Source organism: Salvelinus sp. IW2-2015, linkage group LG26 (genome assembly GCF_002910315.2).
Source record: "Salvelinus sp. IW2-2015 linkage group LG26, ASM291031v2, whole genome shotgun sequence".
Taxonomy (NCBI): Eukaryota; Metazoa; Chordata; class Actinopteri; order Salmoniformes; family Salmonidae; genus Salvelinus; species Salvelinus sp. IW2-2015.
Window position 1 is genome coordinate 30412105 of NC_036866.1, and position 19266 is coordinate 30431370.

Sequence of the window (19266 nt, forward strand, 5' to 3'; positions counted from 1 at the left end):
TGATTGGGAACCACACCAGGCCAAATACATAGAAAACCAATAACCTAGAAAAAAGAACATAGACTGCCCACCCTAGTCACACCCTGGCCTAACCAAAATAGAGAATAAAAATGAACAGTGATAATAAAACTTGAACTTGAACACACTATTGATATGCTATGTTTAATGTATATTCTTGTCATACGACACGCAATAACAAATATAATTTCCTTGAGTAGGTCTGATTTCCTTATAAGACGGCCATGATATTTACTCGAAGTCCATGAAAAGGGAGAGAAAAATATATAGATTTATTCATGTCATTTGAATGGTGGGGTGATTTTCACCCTCACAGTAACCACTTTTCCATCCACAGATTTTATGTTATTAAAGTCATACCATAATTTTTTTTTTTACAACAGCTATGATGGAAACAGGAAGTTGCGGTACAATTTTATAAGTGCTGACAAATAAGCAAGAAGCAAGGAGCAAGATGGCAGACTGAACACAGCAGTGTAGATCACCTCAAGATAAAAACGCAATATTCAATATAAGTTAGACTAATTATTAGCACTTCACAAACTGATGGGTAATAACCTTCAATCTGGATAACAACACAAAACCAATCATAAGGCTAGAAGAATGTATCGACAAAAAGTACAAAAACAAGCAACACCCAAACATAATGGAGAGTAAAAAGGAGAACCAATCCCGAAAAGAAAACGTGACTCTTCAATGGACACAGACGATTTAAGCTTTTCACCACCGGGAATGGTAAGGGTGGACACCGAGCTGTTAAAATCAATAAATGARAAACTGGGCATACTCAAATTAGTCAGTAAGGATATAAAGGAGTTGAAGGCGAGCCTCGAGATGAGCTGCGACATTGGAAAAATAAACAACAAGCTAAAAGATACAGTCAGTAAGATTGAAACCGACGTTAATGAAGTTAAAAAGGAAAACATCTTTCTGAGAGAAGCCTTACTTGACATACAGACTAGATCCATGAGAGAGAATCTGGTACTTACAGGTATCCAAGAAAGAAGGAAAAGTTCCTGAAWCTGTAGTTAGAGAGTTCTTATTAAGCCTCTTCAGATCCCACACGACGCTGTCAACAAAATCCAACTWGAACTTGTACACCGTTTCGGACAGAGAGGACAGAAATATGAGAACCCAATCGTTGCCAAATTTGCTTTCTTTAAAGATTAAACAATGGTTTAAAGCCTAGGTAAAAGACTTGCTGGGACCAACATAGGCATGAATGATCAGTTCCCGAAGGAAATTGCAGAACGGTGCAAAGTTCTGTACCCAAACTTCAAGGAGAATAGATTAAAGGGAAGCGTGTTGCTCTCGTAGTCGATAAAGTGAATATTGATAACCAAATCTTCCAAGACACAGACTACTCCATGGCTATTCTAAACATTACAAAGTTCCCATAGAGGAGTCGAATAATGGAACACCCAATACTAGCCATGGTAGGGATTGTAATAAAAAAATATATAGAAAAGCAATAAAATACAACAGTTGTTAAAGAAATATACTACTACTACACTATACCATTCTAGATAGGGAATATTGGGAAATCATTTGTATTAGATGTTCCATTTATAGTATTTCATAATCTGATAAGACAGCATTTAGAAGAAAGGATAATAAAATACATCTTCAAATATAACAAACTGGAACACAAAAGTACTCAATCAACATGGTAGATATACAACACAGCAAACAGAGGACATAGAAGACAGAGTATGTGGTTATGTGCAGATGTATTGTGATGGAAGGTGGGGTGTGTGTTTTTGTGTTTTGGAAAAGTGTATAGTTAAGMGAGTGAAAAAGCATAGGGGTTGCAAATCCCTGAGCCCGTGTGTTTGTGAGCAGGGGTTTGTTAGAGAGAGCTCCAATTTTGTGRAGGTATGGGATATACATTTTAAAATAAATTATTAATATAGTTTATTTATTTACTGTCCTATCATGATGGAARGGTCCCCAATCCTATAACTTAGACACCTACCTGAGTTTCCCATACACTAAGGAGAAGTCCTTATATGTTTTATGGGCCTACTGTAAGTAGCCTGTACGCAGCCAAATCAGAAAGATGAATGTGGTCAGAGACCTACTAAAGCAGCACCGCCCCCTCAAGATTCTGAGCCTGCCTGGCAGGGTTGGTCCTACAAAGCCAAAGCCCCCTGATGGGAGAGCATAATATACAAGGAAATTCTCAAAGCTGCTAATGAGAACCTTGACGACCTTGTACCTAGCCGGTGGGGATCCGGTGGGGTTCCCCCACCCAGGCAGTGGCAGTGCTGGCAACACTAGCTGCAGTAACCCATGGGGAGGGGGTCACACTCGGACATTCAGAGAGGGGGCATATTATTGCGGCCCTGGTGGCACAAAATCATCAAAGGTCTGACTGCACAGACATGCTTGGGAATATGGTCACAACGGGGGACCAGCGTGTGTGTGTTTCAGGGGAAGGGTGGTGTTTCTGATCTCCATCACCTAGGACTTGACATTGGTTAATTAAATCTCCCCATTTTTGTKAATTTTTGCTCAATTTTGCATGCCTTCTCATACAGCTTCAACTGTATATGCATTCGTAAATCAAGTCCTTTCTTGAGTTGGGCTCTGGGATGGAACATCTGTTGAGCATCTGTATATATGGTTGTTTGTGGGAGAAAGGGGTTGAGTGTGTATGAATGTTTGTGTGTGTAACGATCGTCTGTTGAATTAGGTGTGGACCAAAGCGCAGCGTGGTAAGTGTTCATGTTATTTTTATTTAAACAGAACACTAAACAAAATAACAAAGAGAATGAACGAAAACGAAACAGTCCTGTCAGGTGCAGCAACAAAAAACAGAAAACAACTACCCACAAAACACAGGTGGGAAAAGGCTACCTAAGTATGGTTCTCAATCAGAGACAAVGATAGACAGCTGCCTCTGATTGAGAACCACACCCGGCCAAACACACAGAAAAGGAAAACATAGAACACAAAACATAGAATGCCCACCCCAACTCACGCCCTGACCAAACCAAAATAGAGACATAAAAAGGATCTCTAAGGTCAGGGCGTGAAAGTGTGTGTGTGTATGTATCCCACAAGTGTTGCTAGGGAGTAAAGATAGTTAGGGACAATATAGGATGAATCCCAATTGTTTGCTAAAATACTAATTGCTTGCCAAAATGTAATTTTTGTAATGGCAATCCTGGTAAGAGGTAACAATCCTTTGCATGAACTTCCTACATTATTACAAATATGAATAGTAAAGTATGGATATTAAGAAAAGCAGAAATTGTTATTTAAATATATAAAAAAGTATAGCTATACATAATGCAAATTGAGGTGAGAGTGAGGGAAATATTTCTGGCGGTTGATTTGCTTCTGTTCTGTGGGTGGCACTGAGTGCTCTTTTCGAAGGATGGGTCCCGGTCTCTCGGGTGTCCTGGAATCTGGGGGGACAGGGATGGTCTGCAGGTCACTGGGATGACAAGCCAACTTGGGTTGGGGAGGGGTTTTAGCGGGTGGAATAGTTGGGATCAATTGGAGGTTTACTTAGTAGCAATGGTATCATGGTACAGCTACAGTTGAAGTCAGAAGTTTACATACACTTAGGTTGGAGTCGTTTTTCAACCACTCTACTTTGTGCATGACACAAGTCATTTTTCCAACAATTGTTTACAGACAGATTATTTCACTTATAATTCCTTGTATCACAATTCCAGTGGGTCAGAAGTTTACAGACACTAAGTTGACTGTGCCTTTAAACAGCTTGGAAAATTCCAGAAAATGATGTCATGGCTTTAGAAGCTTCTGATATGCTAATTTACATKTTTTAAGTCAATTGGAGGTGTACCTGTGGATATGTTTCAAGGCCTACCTTCAAACACTCTTTGCTTGACATCATCGGAAAATCAAAAGAAATCATCCAAGACCTCAGAAAACAAATTGTAGACCTCCACAAGTCTGGTTCATCCTTGGGAGCAATTTCCAAACGCCTGAAGGTACCACGTTCATCTGTACAAACAATAGTACGCAACTATAAACACCATGGGACCATGCAGCCGTCATACCGCTCAGGAAGGAGACGCGTTCTGTCTCCTAGAGATGAACGTACTGTGGTGTGAAAAGTGGAAATCAATCCCAGAACAACAGCAAAGGACCTTGTGAAGATGCTGGAGGAAACAGGTACAAAAGTATCTATTTCCACAGTAAAACGAGTCCTATATCAAAATAACCTGAAAGGCCACTCAGCAAGGAAGACGCCACTGCTCCAAAACCGCTATAAAAAAGCCAGACTACGGTTTGCAACTGCAACTGCACAAAGATCGTACTTTTTGGAGAAATGTCCTCTGGTCTGATGAAACAAAAATAGAACTGTTTGGAGGAAAAAGGGGGATGCTTGCAAGCCGAAGAACACCATCCCAACCGTGAAGAACGGGGGTGGCAGCATCATGTTGTGGGGGTGTTGTGGGGATGGCATCATGAGGCAGGAAAATTATGTGGATATATTGAATCAACATCTCAAGACATCAGTCAGGAAGTTAAAGCTTGGTCGTAAATGGGTCTTCCAAATGGACAATGACCCCAAGCAAATGACCCCAAGCATACTTCCAAAGTTGTGGCAAAATGCCTTAAGGACAACAAGGTCAAGGTATTGGAGTGGCCATCACAACGCCCTGACCTCAATCCCATAGAAAATGTGTGGGCAGAACTGAAAAATCGTGTATGAGCAAGGAGCCTAACAAACCTGACTCAGTTACACCAGCTCTGTCAGGAGGGATGGGCCAAAATTCACCCAACTTTTTGTGGGAAGCTTATGGAAGGCTACCCGAAAACGTTTGACCCAAGTTAAACAATTTAAAGGCAATGCTGCAAAATACTAATTGAGTGCATGTAAACTGTGATGAAAGAAATAAGCTGAAGTAAATCATTCTCTCTAGTATTATTCTGACATTTCACATTCTTAAAATAAACTGGTGTAACTGACCTAAGACAGGGAAGTTTTACTAGGATTAAATGTCAGGAATTGTGAAAAACTGAGTTTAAATGTATTTGCCTAAGGTGTATGTAAACTTCCAACTTCAGCTGTAATTTAAAAACAGGTCGCTAGGTGTAGGCAAAACCATAAGCAAATAGGTAAACTGTGATATGACTAAAGAGTTAATCAGGGGGATTTTTCCACAAATAGACAGGTATTTTCCTTTCCATGGCAGCAAGATCTTATCTATTTTCTTAATATTATATTATATTAAAATGTATTGGAGTGAGATCATTTCTTTCGGGATATGTATACCCAATATGTCCACATCCCCGCCAGACCATTTTATTGGTAAACTACACGGTAATGTAAAAGCTGTATTGTTTTAGTGAACTAATARGTAATATAGTACACTTATCATAACTTGGTTTTAATCCAGAGAGGTTAGAAAAAGTATCTAGATCCTCTATGAGGCTGTGGAGGGATTCTAATTGTGGATTTAAAAGGAAACATGAATCATCAGTGTACAATGACACCTTTGTTTTTAAACCAACAGCTAACATTTCAATGACAATAATAAATAGATATGCCGATAGTGGACAACCTTGTTTTACTCCTCTTGACAGTTTAAAACTTTCTGAGATGTAGCCATTATTTACTATTTTACAACTAGGGTTACTATACATTCTCCAAAATTGAAATATTTAAACTCCAGTCGTACTGTATCAAAGGCCTTTTCAAAGCAGCTATGAAAACCTGATTTCCCAGATATTTCTAGCGTTCTATTGTTTCCAATACTTGTCTTATAATATCTCCAATGTATCATCCATGTAAAAACCTGTCTGATTAGGATGAATGATATCCGWCAATACCTTTTTAATTCTATGCTCTAAGCAATTTGCTAAAAATATTTTCATCACAACACTTAAGTGTTTAAATGGACTGGATCTTTATATTTACCACTTGGATCCTGTTTTAGTAATAATGAAATCAGACCTTTTTGTTGASTGTCTGATAATCTACCATTTATATAGGAGTCGGTAAAACATGCTAATAATGGTCCTCTGAGTATATCAAAACTTTTCCCCCGATGCCTTGAGATGGATGAAATTATACCTCGAAGGCAGAACTCAGTGTGTCAGAGTGAGCAATGAGCTGTCGCCCACTCTTAGCTATAATGTGGGCATGCCCCAAGGGTCAATACTGGGGCCCCTCCTGTTCAGCCTGTACATTAATAATGATCTGCCTTGTGTCTGTACTGGGTCTGAAGTTCAAATGTATGCAGATGACACAGTGATACATGTGCATGCAAAGAGCAAACAACAAGCTGCACAAGAACTCACTACTGTAATGGCCCAGGTTACAAAGTGGCTCAGTGACTCGTGTTTGCATCTAAATGTGAAAAAAACTGTCTGCATGTTCTTCACAAASAGGGCAACAGATGCTACTGAGCCAGATGTCTATGTGTCAGGGGAGAAGCTCCAGGTAGTATCTGATTTTAAGTACCTTGGCTTCCTACTTGATTCCAACCTSTCTTTTAAAAAGCAGGTGAAAAAGGTCATTCAAATAACCAAATTCAACCTAGCTAATTTCCGATTTACACAAAATTGTTTGACTACACAGGTAGCAAAACTGTACTTCAAATGTATGATACTCCCCCACTTAACATACTGCTTGACTAGTTGGGCCCAAGCTTGCTGTACAACATTAAAACCCATTCAGTCTCTCTACAAACAGGCTCTCAAAGTGCCCAATAGCCATCATCACTGCTACATCCTCAGAAAGCATGAGCTKKTGAGTTGGGAAAATCTTGTGCAATACACCGTGCATGTCTTGTATTCAAGATCCTTAATGGCCTGGCTCCCCCTCCACTCAGTACGTTTGTTAAACAGAAAACCCAAACATATGGCAGCAGATCCACAAGGTCTGCCATGAGAGGTGACTGTATAGTTCCCTTAAGGAAAAGCACCTTTAGTCAATCTGCTTTCTCTGTGAGAGCTTCCCATGTCTGGAATACACTGCCATCAGACACACATAACTGCACCACCTATCACACTTTCACAAAAAAACATGAAGACGTGGCTAAATCAATCAGATTTGTGAACATAATCCCTAGCTGTGTATTAACGCTTTCCATGTTGTCTGTTGTCTGTAGCTTGTGAGGTGTGGAAACACTTTGTTTCTTTTACGGGTTTGTCTTGTTGCTTTTTGTGCTATGTTGCTCTGTCTGCATGCTATGTCTTGCTTGTCCTATGTTGCTCTGCGTGTGCTCACTGCTCAATGATTGTCTATATTGTAATTGTTTTAATAACCTGCCCAGGGACTGCGGTTGAAAATTAGCCGGTTGGCTAAAACCMGCACTTTTACTGAAACATTGATTAATGTGCACTGTCCCTGTAAAAATAAATAGACTCAAACTCAAACTCAAACTCAAAAAAGGTTTGGTATACCTCAACTGGTATGCCATCCAGCCCTGGAGTTTGGTATACCTCAACTGGTATGCCATCCAGCCCTGGAGTTTGGTATACCTCAACTGGTCAGGATGCCATCCAGCCCCTGGAGTTTGGTATACCTCAACTGGTATGCCATCCAGCCCTGGAGTTTGGTATCAACCTCAACTGGTATCCAATCCTCCATAGCAGCCTTGGAGTTTGGATATATACCTTTCAAACTGGTATGCCATACTTCAGCACCTTGGAGTTTTGGTATAAGAAAAAAGCAAAATAAGCGCGTCATAACAGTCTGAGGTAAATGCACCGCCCTCGAGCTAATATGTATTCTCAACCTGGTGGTATCGCCCATTCGCAGTGCCGACTGGAGTTTGGTCATATAAAGACTCTCTCAAAACTGGTATGGCCAAACCTTTTTTGAGTTTGAGTTTATTTGTGGAGGTCTACAATTATTTTTCTGAGATCTTGGATGATTTCTTTTGGTTTTCCCATGATGTAAGCAAAGAGGCACTGGGAGTTGAAGGTAGGCCTTGAAATACATCCACAGGTACACCTCGAATTGACTCAAATGATGTCAATTAGCCGATCAGAAGCTTCTAAAGCCATGACATGACATTTTATGGAATTTTCCAAGCTGTTTAAAGCCACAGTCAACTTAGTGTATGTGAACTTCTGACCCACTGGAATTGTGATACAGTGAATTTTAAGTGAAATAATCTGTCTGTAAACAATTGTTGGAAACATATCCAAACCGACTTGCCATAACTATAGTTTGTTAACAAGAAATGTGTGGAGTGGTTGAAAAACGAGTTTTAATGACTCCAACCTAAGTGTATGTAAACTTCCGACTTCAACTGTATATATTTAAATATATCTATTTACACCAAAAATATTTGGGGGATTGGAAATGATACAGACAATTACATTGATGGAAGCTACAATCTCTCCGCAATATTAAAGCTGATCTAGCCCCCCCCCCCAAAAAATGGAAATAATTATAATAAAAAATGCTGTCATAGTTTGTGTGTTCGACATGGTGGGATCTTTTTTGTCTGTAAAATTAATAATGCAAGAAATGGCTGTGGAAARGCCTTTATACACAAATATTGATTTAATTGCCAATATATCGAKGTAAACTTGGAGTCACGCAATGATATGGAGRGTGGTCCTCCCACTACAACTCGAGAAACCATGCAGTTAGGCTACAGATGAAATAAGGTGTAATCAACTTCACAGGGTGGCGACAGTGCTCGGTGATGAGTTTGATGCTCCTTTCCAATAAATATTGAGGGTCTAATTCTTGTTAAATGATCGACACTTGACTGCCATTGGACAAATAAAAAAAYATATTGCTCAAATGCATAATATTCTCATCATGTAGCCGAGACTTGCTTACCCACACAGCCTACCCACACTGTATTTAAGCACTACTGCGGTGTAGTTAGCTTTATATGAAATATTTAGAATTTGCTCGTCAATACCTCTTCAAAGGAAAGTGCAATAATTATGTAAATTATATATTCTGAATAATTTGATGAGAGTGAAGAAGTTACACGCTTTGTTATTGCAATTCTGTGTATTTTTGCTTTTAGGCAAAAAAATACTTAAAACTTTAATAGCTTCCACCCCCATATCACTTGAATGAATACAACCAAGTGTTAATGGTTCAGGGACTTCGTCTGTACAGTCTATGGCAACTACATTTATATTTTTGACTTTGGCTATTTTAAACACATTTTATTTCATTATATGTCACAAATACTTGGATAAAACTTCATTAGCTTCAACCCCAATCTATAGACATTTCCATGGCATTGTTCGACTTTGGTTAATTTCTATAAATTTAAATTGACTTTACATAAAAAATACTTCCTTATTAAAACTTCAAAAGCATCCACCCCATAGGACTTTCATGAATTATGGGACCAACACTTTACATATTGCGTTTCTTACTGCAGGTAACAACGCTCTAAAATCTCTATAAAGAAACTGAATCTAAGGGAAAATGAACAAAGGCACAGACTGACAGTAGGAATCCTATCCTCCATTTAAGACAGCATCTGTAAATGGAAAACACTGTTCATCTGACGACCGAAGTCAGCCTGCAGGCAGCCACCTGCCACAAAGAGTCACTAGAGCACGATGAGCCAAGTAAAGCCCCCGTGACAAACCCTCCCCTAACCTGGACAATGCTGGGCCAATTGTGCGCCGCCCTATGGGACTCCTGGTCAAGGCCGGTTGTGACACAGCTTGGGATGGAACCCAGGTCTGTAGTTACGCATCAAGCACGGTGATGCAGTGCCTTAGACCGCTGCGCCACTCAGGAGGCCCTAAAACTACAATATTTTTCTGTGGAGTGTTTGCTTTTCAGTACTTTCAGTTAACCCCTGTGAGTATGTTATTTTTCTATAACATGTACAACCCAACAATTGGAAAATTTTACTTAAGATAGTAATAACATGATAATGATTTCATAATGTCATTACACATCTACGCCACCAGGTGTTGCAGCAGTTAGAGTACCTTGGGTATCATTGAGTATTAGGACCAAACGCACCCCAAATACACTGTTCAACTGCAACTGACTGTTCCTACTATGGTCGCCATTTTACAATAAAGCAACCACGTGTATGAATAGAGCTCCCTTGCTTCCTCATATGCATAATAGCCTACTTTTCTGTGGGTTATCACAATGGACCAAATAGCTATTTGATTTTAGATTTTAGTACAACTGGGGGTATCTGAAATAAATGTTTATTAGGCTATTTAATGAAACGGTTGAATTTGGCCTTACTGCCCTTATCTCAATAAACACACTGAATAACACACAAATACATGGCAAATGAGGTAACCCAAATTTGAACCTGAAAGACTTGAAGTGTATGAAATATATCTCAAAGGTATTGGGAAGTCATTGACGTCAGGGGAGATCCTAAGGCCACAAGGTATTATTCTGCTCATTTGGGCCCAGTACGACCTTTCCTTCTGATGAGTCCTGTGCGGTTTGTGGGAGTCGTAGAGTAAAACAGGTGAAACTTGCCTGTTCGTGGGAGTCTGAACTTTTCATAACAACTGGCACACTAACTATTAAGTGAATTGACAGAATCCAATGCAAGTACCCAGATGTTTTTAGCTCAGTGGTTCCTAACTTGTGGTCGGGACACCATGTGGAAATTACAAAAATAATGTATCTTTTCAAAACCAATCATGAACTTGGTTCTATTGAGAACTATCAACATTCTGCTGTAATTATTAAGACATATTTTCTTGATCACATGAATTTCTTAGTTGAAATAAGCAAATAAAATATACTTTCCTTTTCATTATTTTCCTTCGGATCTTCATTGATGACCTCACTCACAAAATTAATTGGCTATAATTTAGTTGGAAGGGAAATATTGTTTGCCAACTAATCCTGTAATATTGCAATGGCAATCCAGACTGTGGCTTTTGAAGATGTAAAGTCCCCTGTTTAGGTGACCTGTGTGGTTTGGTTTGGCTTATAAATCGATCTGTGGACACTATAGATCAAAATGCCTTGTATTGAGTGATAGATCTMGTTCCCACGGACACAGTAGTATATTGTCTGAGCCTGTGTGAAGTAGGATGTGACATCTGAAACCATTTGAAGCTGGGATGTCCCTCCTACCATTTCTTTCGTTCTTCCGACTGTTCTTCAACTCCTGGCTGAACCCTACTTCACAGCCACTGACAAAGAAAATATGCAAAATACAGTATGTATTTTACAGTTGTAAGGAAGTTGAAATCTTTTAGTTTTATAATTTGATTATACTATATTTACAAAGCATATAAGACATTTCAAGTCTTATTCATACAGTTTTGTTGAATAGGAAATACATCATATCAAATATTTGATATTTTTACMTTTATCATATTTATTTGTACTGTGCACTACAGTTTGTGTCCTCAAAGGTTACTACACCTCAGCAATGTATAACTTATTTTACCAGAAAGGTGAGATTCTAACCTTTCTTGGAATATGCAGCATTACTAATTATTGTTTATGGCCCTCTCATGATACATTATTACTTTTGGGAATTACGTAGATTACATTTTCGATTATATTTAGTTACAATTAACTGATTTTAAAGCTTCATGGAAATATGTATATTTCAGTTAAGTATTACCTATGCATATTACCATATAATTATAACACAAACTWATATAATAATTTAATTCCACCATTAATGAAGAAAATTAAGGAAAAGTACACAATAAGAAAGAGTTTACATTTACATTTACATTTAAGTCATTTAGCTGACGCTCTTATCCAGAGCAAATGACAAAGAGTTCTTTGTCATTTGAAATGAGCAATAACAATAGTTATTATAATATGTTTATGACATTTTTATTAAACAAGGAACAATCGTACTAGACCTACAACCATCCAACATTACTCATTAGAAAAATATACTGAAATTATACAAAAAGTAGTAACACTGTAGGCTATTTTTCAGTCATTTTCTTTCAAGTATGCATTTGAACATAACAAGCTTTAAATGCTTTTTATGTAGCTGGGATAATTCTGTTTCACAGATCAAAGGTTGCGTTTACACACGATCAAGAGTTGGACTTGCATAATCTAAGCAGCACCACAGCAAAGAAGTAGAACACCATTTGACAGAGGCAATTCAGGAGTCTAATAACTTTACCTAACCACAATGAAGAACATTGACCCATTGCGACTTCCAGCCCTGTGTGTGTGTGTGTGTGTTTAACTATCATTGTGGGTACCAGAAGTCCTCACAAGGATAGGTAAACAAGGAAAATTCAGACATTTTGCCGGTCCCCACAAGGAAAAATGTGTGCGTGTGTGTGTATGTGTGTGTGTGAGTGTGTGTATATACACTACATGAACAAAAGTATGTGGACACCTGCTCGTCGAACATCTCATTCCAAAATCATGGGCTTTAATATGGGCTCTGTGCAGACCAGTCAAGTTCTTCCACACTGATCTCGACAAACCATTTCTGTACGGACCTTGCTTTGTGCATGGGAACATTGTCATGCTGAAACAGGAAAGGGCCTTCCCCAAACTGTTGCCTCAAAGTTGGAAGTACAAAATCATCTAGAATGTCATTGTATGATGTAGCGTTAAGATTTCCCTTCATTGGAACTAAGGGGCCTATCTCGAACCATGAAAAACAGCCCCAGACCATTATCCTCCTCTACCTAACTTTAAAATTAGCACTATGCATTAGGGCAGGTAGCGTTCTCCTGGCATCCGCCAAACCCAGATTTGTCCGTTGGACTGCCAGATGGTGAAGCGTGATTCATCACTCCAGAGAACGCGATTCCACTGTTCCAGAGTCCAATGGCGGCGAGCTTTACACCCCTCCAGCCYATGCTTGGCATTGCACATGGTGAACTTAGGCTTGTGTGCAGCTGCTCGGCCATGGAAACCTATTTCATGAAGCTCCCAACGAACAGTTTTTGTGCTGATGTTGCTTCCAGAGGCAGTTTGTAACTCAGTAGTGAGTGTTGCAACTGAGAACAGATGATTTTTACGGGCTATGCGCTTCAACACTTGGCAGTACCTTTCTGTGAGCTTGTGTGGCCTGCCACTTTGCAGCGAAGCCGTTGTTGCTCCTAGACGTTTCCACTTCACAATAACGCACTTACAGTTGACCAGGGCAGCTCTAACGGCAGAAATCTGACAAACTGACTTGTTGGAAAGGTGGCATCCTATGACGGTGTCACGTTGAAAGTCACTGAGCTCTTCAGTAAGGCCATTCTACTGCCGAAATGTGTCTATGGAGATTGCATGGCTGTGTGCTCGATTTTATACACCTGTCAGCAATGGGTGTGGCTGAAATAGCCGAATCCATTAATTTGAAGGGTTGTCCACATACTTTTGTATATAGAGTGTATATACTGTATATATATATAATCATTGTAGTTATTTATAGAAAGAAGTTAAACACAGCAAATGTATATTATGAAATGTGCAATTTATTTCAAAGTAATCTAAAGGTCCCAGAAACCACAACATTTGGTCATGTGAAGTACTCAGAAATACAAATAAAATATATAAATTCACATAAATAGTCAGTAGGTTAGACTAGCTTGTTGGTGTGGTGTGGCTTTACATATTAGTGCGTTGGTAAGAACACATGAGCATTTAGAATAGTTTAAAGGGCTATTACACAGTTTAATGGAGATGAGGTAGTACAGCCTAGGAGAGATTCAATCAAAACAAAGGAGGATGGCTTATAGAGTCAAGCAATGGAAAATAAATCAATGTAAAATATAAACAGATAATAAGTGAATGGCTTACTGGTGAATAAGACCAATAACAAAGCATATGGGATACAAATGTAAATAAGGAATGTTGACAATAAACAAAGCACTGATGGTGACATAAAGCAATGAACAAAACATACTTTTAAACACAAACAAGGTAGAGGGAACAAACACCAAACTGCCGTTGTTCGGGTTTACCAACTAATGACAAACAAGTATGAAGAAGTAATTACCGTAGATTGTACAGACAAGGTCCCTGAACCAATAACAGATGTTTGAATTCATAGAAGTCGTATGGGGTGGATGCTTATTTTACTTAATTTATTTTTATTTAACCTTTATTTAACTAGGCAAGTCAGTTAAGAACAAAWTCTWATTTACTATGACGGCCTACCAAAAGGCAAAAGGCCTCCTGTGGGGACGGGGCCTGGGACTAAAAATAAAATAAAAAGAAATATAGGACAGAAAACACATCACGACAAGAGAGACAACACAACACTACATAAAGAGAGACCTAAGACAACAAAATAGCAAGGCAGCAACACATGACAGCACAGCGTGGTAGCAACACAATATGACAACAACATGGTAGCAACACAACATGGTAGCAGCACAAAAGATTGCACAAACATTATTGGGCACAGACAACAGCACAAAGGGCAAGAAGGTAGATGTAACGATCGTCGTAATGTGGAAGAGAGGAGGACCAAATCGCAGCGTGGTATGTATCCATAATTTATTTGAATACTCTTCAATACGAACAAAACAATAAACAGAACGAAACCAACGACGCTACAATCCTGAACTAGTGAACATAGAAAAACCAATGAACGCACGAACAGGAACAATCACCCACAAACAAACAGTGAAAACAGCRTACCTTAATATGGTTCCCAATCAGAYACAACGTAAAACACCTGCCTCTGATTGAGAACCATATCAGGCCAATAAGKCACACCTAAACCAATGAAACACAAAACATAGAATATACCCACCCAGCTCACGTCCTGACCAACTAAACAAAGACTAAACAAAGGAAATAAGGRCAGGAACGTGACAGTAGAGATAACAATACATCATGCAAAGCAGCCACAACTGTCAGTAAGAGTGTCCATGATTGAGTATTTGAATGAAGAGATTGAGATAAAACTTATGAAGCTTTAAAGTAAAGTATTTTTAAAGTAATGTCAATTTAAATTAATTCAAAACAGTAAAAGCTAAAAAATATAAAAGTAATTGCTGTAGATTGTAAAGACGAGATCCCTGAAGCAATATAAGTTGTTTGTATTCATTAAAGCTATTGAAGTATTTTTGACATATAATGAAATCACATTCATTTAAAATAGCCGAAGTCATAAAATACAATTTACAGTCATACATTGTACAGACGAGGTCCATGAACCAATAACAGTTGGTTGAATCCAGGCAAGTGTTATGGGGTGAAAACTATTGATGTTATAAGCAAGTATTTAAAAAAAWATATATACAGTACCAGTCAAAAGTTTGGACACACCTACTCATTCCAGGGTTTTTCTTTATTTTTACTATTTTCTACATTGTAGAATAATAGTGTAGACATCAAAACTATGAAATAACACATATGGAATCATGTAGAAACCAAAAAAAGGTTTAAACAAATCTAAATATATTTTAGATTTTAGATTCTTCAAAGTAGCCACCCTTTGCCTTGATGACAGCTTTGCACACTCTTGGCATTCTCTCAACCAGCTTCATGAGGCAGTCACCTGGAATGCARTTCAATTAACAGGTGTCCCTTGTTATTAAAAGTTAATTTGTGGAATTTATTTCATTTTTGAGCCAATTAGTGGTGTTGTGACAAGATAGGGGTGGTAGTCAATCTGGAAAATTTCAAGAACTTTGAAAGTTTCTTCAAATGCAGTCGCAAAAACCATAAAGTGCAATGATGAAAACTGGCTCTCATGAGGACCGCCACAGGAAAGGAAGACCCAGAGTTACCTCTGCTGCAGAGGATAAGTTCAWTAAAGTTACCAGCCTCAAAAATTGCAGCCAAAATAAATGCTTAACAGAGTTCAAGTAACAGATATCTCAACATCAACTGTTCAGAGYAAACTGCATGAATAAGCCTTCATYGTCAAAATGCTGCAAAATAAACCTTACTAAAGGACACCACTTTCTTGGGCCAAGAAACACGAGCAATGGACATTAAACCAGTGGAAATCTGTCCTTTGGTCTGATGAGTCCAAATTTGAGATTTCTGGTTCCAACCGCCATGTCCTTGTGAGACACAGAGTAGGTGAACGTATGATCTCTGCATGAGCAGTTCCCACCGTGAAGAATGGAGGAGGAGGTGTGATGGTGTGGGGGTGCTTTGCTTGTGAGACTGTCAGTGATTTATTTAGAATTCATGGCACACTTAACCAGCATGACTACCACAGCATTCTACAGCGATACACCATCCCATCTGGTTTGCGCTTAGTGGGACAATCATTTATTTTTCGACAGGACAATGACCCAACACACCCCAGGCTGTGTAAGGGCTATTTGACCAAGAAGGAGAGGGATGTAGGGCCGCATCAGATGGAGGGCTGCATCAATAACAGTTGGTTGTATTCATGAAAATCATATGGGGTGGACGATTTGGAAGTTTTAAGCAACTATTTTTGACATATAATGAACATGACATATAAAATTAATTTAAAATAGCCAAAGTTTTTTAKATTTTATTTAAAGGCCATTTAATTAATTGAAAACAGCCAAATGTAAAAAATAAATAAAATAAAACTTGTCCGCAGTCTAAACTGTTGGGTAGAGTGCATGTGCCAGATTAGGGACACTTGCCAGACTAGGCATGCACCAGAGTAGGCACATTTACGCAACAGTTTCTGTGTCCAAACTATCGGTAAGAGATGAAAATGAGATTGAAACACTTTTTTTTTCTTTTTTTCGGTAGGCCTACATGAAAACTTCAGRGAAAAAGTTAATTTTGTGTGCACTCGGTCATCATGCACTGATTTTTATCTGCAAGTCAGTTTGTTGGAAACACACCACTGGTGGGAAAATGCGCATATTTTCCTTATGCGGATTTGACAATATTTGCATGAAAATCTGTCGCCAATTGGATGGAAACCTAGCCAGGGAAGGGAATATTCATTTTGGAGTAATCGAATACTGACTAATCAATCACGAAGAACCCATTCACGCAGGAGCGTTCCATGGGCAAACCTTTGATGTATTCCTCAAACATTTCCATTCCCGGCGGCACATTTACCATAAACATAATATCAGGCTAAATTGGCCCATACAACAACCCTGAGACACCGGTGGTGGAGGTTAATCTGCTGCCCTCAATAAGAAGAGATCAGCTCGCCCTCTCCTCTGCTCTCTCCTCCTCTCATCTCCTTACAAACACTGCTTGGCTAGCCTAAATGGGAACACTAATCACCGAAAGAGGCGGTAGAGAAAGTGCGGTGTATTGTTCAACTTGTCCAACAGTCTTGTTGTTCTTTAAACTTTTTTTGTGTTGGCCATGCAGCCGCAGGCAATAACGGTATATTCATAGCTGTAGCTTACCGTGTTGCCAACACATTTGTATTTCACAATATATAAAAAACACTGAAAGAGCTTTGGCTGTAGCCTACTTTTTATGAGTGAGATGGCTAAATTATAATTTTTTATAATGTGCTTTAAAAGTTCAGCTTAAATTTAGTTTTGCAGTCATTGTAGCCTATCAGTGAAATAGTTTGTCTTTATGGCACATTTYTTTTTCTCACAGATAACTCCTCTAGCCATTGCATTTGTTCAGAATTTCAGAATCTCACCCTCTATGTGTGGAAAATCCTGCAATATCTATACATTAGTAAATTGAAACAGGTCACTRATGAGTTGTGTAAATTATTTACAAGTATTTTCCTTGTAGTGAAATGTATATATTTCTGTATCAACCAATACTCATAGCCTTTTCCTGCAGTCAAATGACCAAATTMCCCTCTAGTGGGTGGATTGTTAGTCATATTTTTCATAATTTCATAATTAATAAACTTTTTATTTTTAACTGCTGAAAATCCTGTGTTTCTATGTCAAACGGTTTTGTTATATTTCAGTCTTCTGTAATGTACATAAAGTGTAATATTGGGATGSAAACTCAAAATGGAATACATTTCAACTCTATATCTGACGTGGTAAAGGTGTCTTCTTTTTCTAAAGCCCATAACAGTCACATCTGCTCCTGCCACGCACTCTAGTGCTCATCCTGTGTCTCCTTGACCTGCCGCCACTCCCCCAGTGCTRTCTCCCTCTCCCTCTCTCTCTCTGTGTGTGTGTGTGTGTGTGAGATTGTGTGTGCAGAGACAGGTGTGCTGGAGTCAGAGCAGATCCCCACCAGCTGCAATCTGTTCCATAATCAAGACCTCTACAAATTCTCAGTCCTGCCACTTCCACACTGCCAGATTGTAATCTCTGCTCATTCTGCCCGCTCTGACTCTGGTCCCTGTCTCCAGTCTGTCTTCGTGTCAGTCCTGCTACTCTGTCTTGGATTCCCCACTCTACGCTCACTTGGACTCCCCCCTAGACCTGCTTACCCTGTCCCACCACCTCTCGCTCCAGCCTCAGCCTCCGCACCTGGTTTCCGGCAACCCGCCTGAGCTTTCCCGTGGCCTGCACTCAATCTTCCCCGTGTTTCAAAAAATACCTTTGGTTACCTCATTCCAGTATCCTCGTCTGAGTCTGCTTTTGGGTTCACCTGTTCGGCTCCGCGTGAAAATAACCATGTGTGCGCGGTATATACTTTTGTTTCAAAGTAGATTTGTTTAAGACTACCAAGAAACACTCTGTGTGACCCTTATTTAGCCCAGCAGTAAACATTTTATAATTTATTTATTTTTTATTTGGCACATGCGCCACCTTACAGTGAAATGCTTACTTACAAGCCCTTAACAAACAATGCAGTTTTAAGATAAATGTCACGCCCTGACCATAGAGAGCTGTTTATTCTCTATGTTGATAGTGACTAGGGTGGGTCATCTAGGTGATTAATGGTTTATGTTGGCCTGGTTTGCTTCCCAATCAGAGACACCTGTTTATCGTTGTCTCTGATTGGGGATCATATTTAGGCAGCCATTTCCCCTTTGTGTTTTGTGGGATCTTGTCTACAGATAGTTGCCTGTGTGCACACCAGTAGCTTCACGTTTCGTTCAGTATTTTGTTGTTTTTGTTCGGTGTTCATTTAAATAAAATAAAATGTACGCCTACCACGCTGCACCTTGGTCCAATCCTTACAACGATCATGACAGAAGATCCCACCACCAAAGGACCAAGCAGCGTGGCCAGGAGGAGCAGGGATCCTGGGCTCGGGAAAAAAAGTGAGTGGAGGACATCATGGACATGGGAGGAGATTATGCCAGGGGACAAGACCCTGCCATGGAAGCAGGCGGAGGCAGCGAAGGAGGATCAACGACGACTCCGGGAGTCGCAACCACGAGGGAGGCCCGAGAGGCAGTCCCAAAACATTTTTTTGGGGGGGGCACACGGAGTGGTCGGCGGAGCCGAGGCGTGAACCAGAGCCAGTCAGGGAGTCGAGTGAGGAGCTTGACGCAAAATTKCGGAGAGAGGTGC